The sequence below is a fragment of the Pinus tabuliformis genome, chromosome J (assembly GCF_031772625.1).
Source record: "Pinus tabuliformis cultivar Carrire ecotype Pingquan chromosome J, CPIR1, whole genome shotgun sequence".
NCBI lineage: Eukaryota > Viridiplantae > Streptophyta > Pinopsida > Pinales > Pinaceae > Pinus > Pinus tabuliformis.
In genome coordinates, this window is record NC_142295.1 from 1,240,933,557 (window position 1) to 1,240,944,534 (window position 10,978).

Genomic DNA, 10,978 nt, shown 5'->3' on the forward strand with positions numbered 1-10,978 from the left:
AAATTGAAGTGATTTTAGAATTACTGTTTGTAAAATTAATTTACAAATGACTCATTGATTCTTTCAAAATTTACTCACTGTGCAACAATCTGTTTTCTCAAACAAAATTTGACAATTTTGTGGTTGAATGTGGAAAATTTGAATTTGTTTACCTGCTTCAGATCAATCTCGAGATTTTCTCGTAGTTTTAGCCTCATTTCCCTATGTTTTCACAACATTAATTTGGTAAAACTCTCCTTCAATTAACTCAGAATCCTCATGTGTTAATAGATGGTGTAGTTAAGCTACTCAGTGGTAATCGCTCAGGTTTATAAAGTAGATTTTTAACTCATTTTTGACATGACACAATGCAATACTGAAGACAAGTTTTGTTTCTTGAAATCTTCTAAAAGCGTATGACAATTTGGATTTGATCTCTTACCTTACTTTACGGGATTCCTTAAGTCTAGTGGAGTGCTCAGTCAATCTTAACATTGAGAAAATCACGAACTCCTATATTCTTGAACTGATACCTTATTCCTTCCACAGTTGCCTATATATTCTACGTTTCTTTCTTAGTTCAGGGTTCCTTCTTTACACAACCCTTTCTCCTTCTTTGTTTGCATTTTTATTCTTATGCCTCCTTCCATAAGAGTGTTGTATGTCTGCGCATGAATGCACAACATTCGGCACCTCAACCTGAGCAGAATTTGGCTATGATGGTGGGAAAAAAAAGTTTCATTATAGAGCACTAGTTTACAGTGAGAAAATATCATAGTTTTTAGTGTTTGTATGTTTGTTTGAGGCATTTTTATGTTTGTTCGAAGCTTTTGACGATTTCTACCTTCCAGCGCATAGTCTGACTGCGTACCTTTGGCTACCATGTGCCCTATTGACAACATTTCCTTTCCGTCCCTTCCTCCATGGTGTTCATGCTTGTCTTATCATTGTAAATTGTACTTTTTGTTCTACTCATGTCTTCATATGCCCATACCTCCATTCCTTTGCATGCCCATCGAAATGCATCATGGCTTCATTGCATACCTTCATGCCCATCAAAATGCTACCTTCATGCCCATTCAAAATGCATCATGATACCATTACGTAGCTTTGTTCCTTTGTATTTCATTATAGCATTTCAACCTTGCACTTCATTGCATCATTTTGATTTGGCACTTCATTGCATCATTTTTTTATTATGCGCTTGGCCCTTAATCATAACATAGGCATATTACACTTTGCATTTTGATTGTTTTTAATTTAATTTTAAAATGACCCTAGAATGGTCATGTTTAAAATTAAATTTCTATGACACTAAACTTTGTTATGTTTTTTTAGGTCAATCAAGGGTTTGAATATTAAGCTCTCAAATTTTGATCCATATGCTTCAAGAAAATAACTAGGATTAATGTGATAGGTTTTTTTATGATATGGAATGATGGTATAGGGAATGTAGGATTAATGTGATGGTTTTTTTATTTTTTGATATGGAATGATGGTTAAATGTAGAAAATTCTAATGTATAGGTGAGGTAGGAATAGAATGCATGTCAAGTCTAAACAATTTTTAGAAAAAAATTTAAAAAAATTGAAATTTTAAGAGAATTTTTTTTTTACTTACTGTACTTGTACTCCCATAAAATATTTGATGTTAATGATGTCTTTTGGTCAAATGATAGTTGATAATGTCTTTGATGGCTCTTCCAGGATATATTGAAATGTAGAGACTTATTTCTGCTTCATGTTTTCGCATTTGACATTGATTCAGGATCTTTGAATGTTGATGTTGTTCAAGTCCTTCTGCAGTTTGTTGTTGATGTTTCATGTCCCTTCTGACATATACTTTTCAACAATTTATGTATGTTGCATCTGTCATATAATACATGTTTCTTTTGCATAATGATATCTCAAATTCCTTATGCACAATAATTTCATTGATGTATTAGGTCCCTTCTGACATGTAATTCAAATTCCTTCTGCAATTCAACTGTTCAAACAATTTGCATAGTTTTATTACAACTTCCCCCTCACTTATGTTAAGTCTTGTCCTCAATTCTTCTATTTTTTGGAGGATTATTTCTACAAAATCAAATAGATGTAAGAGTAAAACAAGCTAAATAATTAATACATGCCAAACTAGTTGGTTTTCCTATATACATTTGAGTTTTCTTTGTGCCAGTTTCCTGGATTTTCACCAGCAAACTTATTTTATTTTTTATTTTATTATTATTATTATTATTTTATTTTATTTTATTCTTCTGGAATTATGGAAGACATATTTCTATGTCGTTCCATTATTTCCATATCAGCGTCTGTTGAAATTCTTTCCATAAAGTCCTCTTTATTTATATGCTTATTGTAGACTTTAAGTAGATGTCCATTAACTACAAATGAAATAGATGCTTCATGAATTGTTTCTATTTTGACAGATCCATTATCAAAGATCTATTCTACCTCATATGACCCTAGCCAATGAGTTGTACTTTTCTTTGAAATCCCTAAACTTGGAGTCAAACAATAATGCCCAGTCTCCTTTATTGCATGTTTTATTCTTGATAAATCGATCATGCCATTTTATACTTTGCTACTGCACAAGAGATGTGTGCTATATTGTTTGTTGTCTTATTTCATCCAGTTGATTTAATTCCATGACTCGTTGTTGTTGTGCTTCAGATAATTCCATTCCTTACTTTGTTGCTAGTTTGAATGTGTGTATTTGAAATTATATGCGTAACAAGACTTATTTTCCATACACCAACTGATATGGAATGAACCTAGTTGTGTTCTTCCATGTTATCCTATATGCCCATAGTGAATCTCTCAATTTCTCTGACCAGTCCTTTCTGTTCATTTGTATAGTTTTCGTTATGATATTCTTCAGGACTTTGTTTGTTGATTCCACTTGTTCGTTTTCTTGAGGATGGTACGGAGTTGATTTTCTATGTTTGATCATATACTTATTTGTAAGATCATGAACAAGTTTGGAGGTGAATTTTGCCTTGGTTAGTTACAATTTTTCTTGGTACTCCAAATCTGACAAAGATTTTCTCAAAGAGGAATGTGACTACTATGTCTTCTGTTGCTCTTGCTACTTTCTTTGCCTCAACCCACTTAGAAACATAATCAGTACATACAAAGATGTACTTCTTTCCATTTGAAGGTGGGTTTATTGGTCCCACAATGTCTAGAGCCCATTGATCAAATGGATATATGAGTACTTGTGGCTTTAATGGAATTTCATCTGATATTATTGGCCTTCCTATTCTTTGGCATTTTTCACATCTTTTAACATAAGATTTAGAATCCTTGAAGATCGTTGGCCAGTTGTAGCCAAGTTTCAACACCTTGTAAGTTGTCCGCTTGTCTGCAAAATTACCACCACATGGCTCGTCATGACATGCTTTCAAAATATCTAAGATTTCATCTTATCTAACACATTTTCTTATTATCATATTAGAACTAGTATAAAAGATATCATAATTGACCTAGCTATGTCTAGCACTTTCTCTAATTATTTTTCTTTTTTTCCTTATTTGTGAAGTGTGATGGTAATTTTCCAAAAGATGACTAGTTTTCTATGCAAACCATGGTGTTTTGATAGTTATTGCAAATAGATGTTCATTTGGAAAATTATCTAAAAGAGCATTCGGATCACCAGGTGTATGAAGCCTTGAAATAAAGTCAGTTACTTGATTATCTTTACGTGGTCGATCTTGAATTGTAATGTTAAGTTCCTACATTAAAAATAGCCATCTGGTAATTTTTCCATTTGTAATTGCTTTATTCATTAATTATCTAATGGTTGAATGGCCTGTGTGAATGAATACTTGATAGCTTGTTATGTAATGCCTGAATTTATTAACTACATGTACTACAACTAAAATTTCTTTTTTTTGTAACCGTGTAGTTCAATTCTACCGGTGTTAAGTTTTTACTTATGAAATATATGGCATAATTAAATTGGTTTTCTTTCTGTCCAAGTGATGCACCTATAGTTGTATCAGATGCATCAGTGGAGATATAAAATGGCAAAGACCAATTTGGTCCTCGAAGAATAGTAGCAATTGACAATTTTTCTTTTCATAATTTAAATGCATTTTGACAATTATTTGTCCATTGGAATTCAAAATCTTTTGTGAATAGCTTGAATAGAGGCAGAGCTATTTTACTAAAGTTTTCAATAAATCTCCTCTAGTAGCCTGCATAACCCAAGAAACTTCTTACTTCTTTTTCAGTTGTAGGTGGCATTAAATTCACAATGACTTGTTTTTTTGTTGGGTCCACCTTATTTCCTAATGAAGAAATATGGTGTCCCAACAATATCCCTTTTGTTAACATCATGTAGCATTTTTCATTTCTTAGGGATAGATTTGTCCCTATGCCTCTTTTCAAAAATTTCTCAAGATTTTTCAAACAATCGTCAAAGGTGTTTCCATATACAGTGAAATCATCCATATATACTTCTATATATTCATGGATTAAATTTGCAAATATTGCAAGGACTCCTCTTTGGAAAGTAGAAGGTACATTAGATAACCCAAAAGACAAAACATTGTATGCATATGTTTCCCATGAGCAAGTAAATGTCATTTTGTCCTGGTCTTCCAATGCTATTCTAATCTAATTATACCCACTAAATCCATCTAGAAAAGTAAAGAACTTCTTCTCAGCTAATGAATCTAGTACTTGGTTAATAAATATTAGCAGGAACTGACTTTTTAATGTGGCTTTGTTCAATTCCATGTAATATACACATATTCTCTACTTCCCATTTTTCTTTGGCACTACCACTAAGGGAGAAACCAATTGACTGTCAAAAATAGGATAGATGAATCCAACTTGTAACAATTTTTGTAATTATTTTTTCACTATTTCCTTCATCATGGGTGTTGGGCCACTAATTTGTCATTATTATTATCACTTTTTAATGCCTATTTCATCCATTTCTACCCTTCATTATCACGTCATTTATCATAATTGATCATATAATTCCATTTAATAGTTATTTGTGCTCTTATGGATAAATATTATTTCTTCTCCTTTATTTTCCTAAATTAGTAATTATTATACATGATTTTATCAATGATGGTTTATTAATGAATTTTCTGTAACATCATTCACAATTTTAGCCTCCAAGATCTTTTCCAGATTGCAAATTTGATCTCTAGCTCATAATTAGATATTCAAACTCAGAAATTCGCTGGAATAATAAATGATAGATTTTCATTTAACGTTTTTGACAAATGAAAGAGAATCTAGAAAATTGGTCTTCAAGTATGATGAAGAAGATGAGAAACAGCCAGGTCCAAAGTGGACTCATTGTCTAGAAAATGAAGCAGCGGTGGAGTTTCTATAATCAGTCTCCAAGTGGGAGATTGATGGGTGTGGAGCCTGATTATCTTCTGTATTCAAAGGTATCACCACATTGCACCCCAATTCAAAATGGGGCAGAGATCTGACAATAGAAGTTATGTTTAATTTATGTTTTTTTTCCCTAGAAGGCAACCCCTCGCTATACATGACGGAATTGTATTGCATGTAGATCTGTATTCTGAGTGAGGAAGAGAGAGGAGATTGAGAGCGAAGAGGGAGTTACAGCGGATCTGTTTTAGGTTGTATCTCTTCAGTTTGCTCGATAATATGAAAAGAAGGATTGGCTATTTCTCCGTGGATGTAGCCCAAATTGGGTGAACCACATATATCTGTGTCTCTCTTATTTTATGTGTTTTCTGTGTTTATATCTCTGCAATATTTTATGTGTTCCATTGTTCTATAATATATAATTTTGTAACAGAGTCATTATCTTGAGATTCTATTGATGGTGTTGGAGGCACCAACCTGTAAAGGGATCTCCCCGGTAAGAAGTCCCAATTAGACCTCAGAACATTGGGTGTAGGATTCTCAGCAGCGGGTCATACAGTAATGCCTTGACCGTGATTTCGCAAAGAGGAAAGCAAGATAACTCTTTTGGTAGCAAGGGTGTGACAGTTGTAGTGAGCCAAGGAAGGTGCATGAGAGGTTCTCACACACGAGGGTTGAGATGAGTGCGCCCCTTGGAAACCTGTGATAACACGTAGTTAAGAAGGGAACACACAAGCAAAGATGCATCACAACATGGAAAGGAAGTTACAAAGTAATCCAAAGTGATGGTTAAACCAACAAAACATTTCAGAAATATTCATACATACATACACAGATAGATATACATGCATGCGTAAGCAAACCAATATATATATAATTTAGAGTAAACTAGATAGCATAGAATATAATACAACCTATCCATGAAACATGATGGATCATGCTATATTAAAAAGTGTAAGTTCCAGTCATACAATACATCCACGTCCAACCACTAGTTTCGATAGTGAAACGTTACAGCCAAAACCGCCTGCTCCTCCAAAGAGATATACTATCTTTGTGCAGTGGATAAGCCAAGGCGCATTACAATATTGTCCAAGCTCTCTCCAATATAGTCTTATCAAAAGCTTGGGTGACCAAAAGCCTTTAAAATGAGTTATGAGGGACTATTTATAGCAAAGGGTGGGGTGACCCTTGACATTCCCATTTGTGACAGTTCATCTACCCTCATGACCCTTCATCTACTCTATGACTGTTATATCCAACTATCGGCACTTGAATTACACTTCAAAAGACCTTACATTACAATGCACATGTACCCATGTGAGACAAAATGGCTTAAGCAAGCCATGCAAGACATCACTGACACTCGGTCTGTTGTGGTGACACCAACTCTTTGACATGCTTGTGATGGTGAAGGTGGTGAGCTAATGCCAAGCTTGGTCATCCATGATAGTGTGCATGCACTCCATGGTGACATCTTGCTGAAGCGAACTCTTTCCTCCGTTCTATCCGGGTGGATGGGTATCGCTCCTCCATCCAACTCGTTAGCGGACATGTGCATGGTCTTCTTGGGTGTAGCCGAACTGGAAACACATTGATGCATAGTGTTCGTGTTGATCTTCCAGTGTGTGCTGGTGGTCATGCGCATCAACTGTCAACTACATGCTCAGCTCCAGAAGGACTTGCTTCTTGTCTTCACCTTGGTGAGTGTGCTGAATGGGTTGGATCGCATGCGTGCACACAATGACATGCATTCTTCTAAATCCCTTGCATGTGGTCAACAAAACTTCTCACTATGTCTACTCCATGCCAGCTGCTGGGATGGATCTATAACTTGTACGGGCACAGTTTCATCCGTGGGTGCATGTTACGCCCCCTGTTTTTCTTGTTCCTGTTGCAACTCATTTGCTTATCCGTGTAGCTCATGTTCTTCCTTGAGTTGCTGCTTCAATGCATGCAACTCCTTTGTTCCATTCCCTTTCTTTGCATGATCTTCATGTCACATGATGCTCGTTGTGATGCTGTGTCATCATATCTTGATGTCCTTGTCTACGAACAACTTGATGTCTTCATGAGTAGGCAAGCTCATAGACACTTGATCGACTGTATCCCCAAGTGTACTCTAAATGTTGTCTTTGACTCTTCTCTCCTAGAAACCATTTTACTTTTTCTACTAACAGGAATATGAACACTTACGATACTTGGAGACATGGAAACACTCATGGCAAGCAATCTGTCAGTTGAAAACCAAAATGAACTTAAGAACTGACTTGCAACTTACCTATGTGCCTTATCATGAAGGTCGCGTAATTTCGGCCAGGAGGTTGGGAGACTGAGTGCCAAAACTGTGCAAGTCACAATCTAGGCTATTGGGAGGCCGATTGACTGCTAGAACTACGCAGTCCATAATTCAGTCTGACTACTGACTACTGACTACTGGAATTGCATAATGTGCAATCTCAGCTAGCAATGGTTGCAAGCTCAGTGACTGCATTGCACATTTTTATGGACCAGCACTCACTGTCCCTTAGATTTGCGTAAAGAAAGCCTATAGAATAGCTACTAAATGTGCATTTCTGGAGAGGAAGGCAGTGCCTTCCCTCTCCAGATTGTGCAATGCAGTCTCAGTGAGGTAGATTCTGGGCAAAGGGTGTCCAGACTCGCCAATTGGAAACTGAAAGCAAATGTGAATGCGAATGTATGGTGATACTGAGTGTAAGAATAAGTGAATGATCTTACATGCAAACAGTGATTGATAGATTTATAAAATAGAACTACATGCATGTGGGTGAGGCGAGTCGCCGAATGAGTGACTATTTGTGAAAAATAATTTCATGCATGTGACAGTAGTGAGATAATAACAAAAAATGAAACAGTGCTATTACAAGTTAGTATGTATCAAAATGACATCAAGTACTCACTGAAATCAAGCAGACAATGTTCATACAAAACGAATCACAAAAAGCGCTAGAAATGCAACACAAGACATGGAAAGCAAGCTTATCCCAAAACAATTGAGCTGAATGTGCCGACAGCTCCTAGATGCAGTGTGGGATGTCAAAGGTACAAGCTTGATGTGTTTTGATAAAATCAAGGTTGTGATGCGCATGCCACAAATCTAGGGAAAGTGACACTTGGTGGGAGGTTTCTGAAATGATCCTTGCATGTGACCTCCAACTACCAAAAATAGATCCATGAAAAGAGGGATGTATTTTCATTCTGCCTTGGGAGAAGAAACCCATGCATGAAAGTTTATTTTGTTTGGTTCCAGAGGGAACCAGTCAACTCAGCTACACATGCAAGAGGCTGCTCAACTACTGGGAGAAAATGGGCATTTCTGGCTGGGAGGTGGGCTATCTGCTCAGAATATTTGTACAATTTCTGGGTAGAGCAGCTGACTGCTGCCCAGATGTGCACAAATTCTGGGCTGAGAAGCCCAGCTGGGAAGGATTGCACAATTTCTGGGAGAAGCTTGCTCAACATAATTTCCCAATTCTGGGGCCTAGTAGGCTGCCAGGTCAGGATTGCATAATTTTTTGAGGGAAGGCTGGTTTCCCTCCAGATTTGTGCAAATTATTGAAGGAGATGCTCAACCTGCTACTGGACCAAGTCTGGATGAACAACTTGTGAGGGGGATGCGAATATCAAGATTTAATAGACAGGCTACCTTTCTGCAAGAAAAACACTGAAGCTTGTGTACTTGGTGAAGCAAGACATGCTATTGTGGAAGGTTGGTAGGGAGGCTCCAAAAGGAAGCTTAGGCAAACTTTTGGAGGGTGTTTGCAGCCGCTACAACACTTGGTGACACACTGGTAGAACTCCAGTTCTCTGAATCAAGCTTGCTCATGAAAATCAAGTCTAACACCTTCGGAAGTATTGTTCATTTCTCAGTTTCTCTTGGTTTCCACACTTTCTTGATTGTAAGATGCAACATCTGCCAATCTCTCAGTTGATTGAAACACATTCCAAGAGAAGTCAAAATAGTTGTTTCGATTAGGGTCAAGGGGTATATTGGTGCACAAGCAGTATAATCGTCAGAGTCTTAGTTTCATCTCTGGTGTTGCTCCGCTGCCAACAGGCCTGGACAGTACACCGACGGAGTCACATAGGAACACAATCATGGCTCTACTACCAGCGAACTTGGTTAGTACCCTGATAGAGTTACTTGCATCACCTCTCTGTGTAGGAAGCCTATCTCTTCTTTTGCCTATTCTTTTTCATTTTTTTTCAAACTTTTTTTCACTTTTTCATTTTTTTCATTTTTCATCTTTTTCATTTTTCATCTTCGTAATTGTACATAACACTTATTCATTTCAGAGGCGGAAGAGGGATCCAAACTTATTGAGAACATAAGAGGTTTTTCCTGCAAAGAAGTAGTTTATTATACCTTTGACGTGCCTGTTAAGGTTTTCCCCCTGACCTTACTTTACTTGACTGGGCTAACAAGGGTTAACCCAAAAACAACTGACTAGAGTAGGTGATGCTAGGTAGCACGAAAGCATTGTGTTTTCACCAAGGTTTACTTCGAACAATACGTATTTTCCATTTATGTATCATGGATTGAAGAAAACAAGTTCTCACATAAGAGACTGGACAACAGATAACCAAATGTTGATAGTTGTACAAGTCCTCTTGTACTTTACCCAGCTTGTTCAAGAGTCATACATGGTTTCATGCGAAACTAACCTACGAACAAAACAAGAAAACAAACAACAAAGCAAAGTAGAAGAATAAGCAAAAGTGAAATAAAAGCGAGTAAGAAGACAAGCAAGCAGATAAACAAACCAACAAAGCAAGTGAGCAAATAGATTGAAAGCAAACAATACTCCTACTCCTAAGCTAACAATGCATGGGCCATCTCACGTGAAGTGATACTTCCAATGCAGCCATTGGCGCATTAGTTGACCTATGTTGGTGAAGGCATGGTTTGTGAACAAGACACCTATGCGAACTAGCAAACAAGAAAGATGTAACAGTGAAGACAAACACACTCTGAGTTTAAAAGCATCCACAGAACAAAAATGAGTGAAAGTTCATGACATGCACTCTCTGGACTTGCGATGGTGTTGTGCTACACTGCATGCAGATTTTGAGTGTATGCATTCTCTTGACTATGACAAGCAAGCAAACGTGAGAAAGGTAGACCACTTACGTTGTGCATGTGTGGATGTTGTGTAAGATTACTCCAATGCATGAGCGATGGAATCGTGTAGTTCGAGTGGAGGAAGCAAAATCTGGGTGTTTGGTTGATATTCAATGCAAAGCAAAGAGTGGTGAGGAGGCTTGAGTGTTTCAAAAATTTCCTGACCAGAAGTGAAAATAGCCTCATGACAATGAGGGCCTGACATAACCATCAGCTCGGGTTGAAGTGCCTCAACAGTCTACGGGGTTTCAACTTCATTAATAGATAGATCATCATAGACCAGTGTCTTAGACAAATTAACAATGATTGAATCAACATCATGATCAGATGAGGATGTGAATAGATCGCGACAACCAAGATCAAAAAATTTAGGATGTTGGTTGGCATCCTCATGATTTGATGAATCGTCCAGAGGGGTAGTTTGGAAGAAAAGATGTTCACCCTCTATGTTTTCAGGAAAGATAGATGACAGATTGGATGGATTTTCTAAGGAATA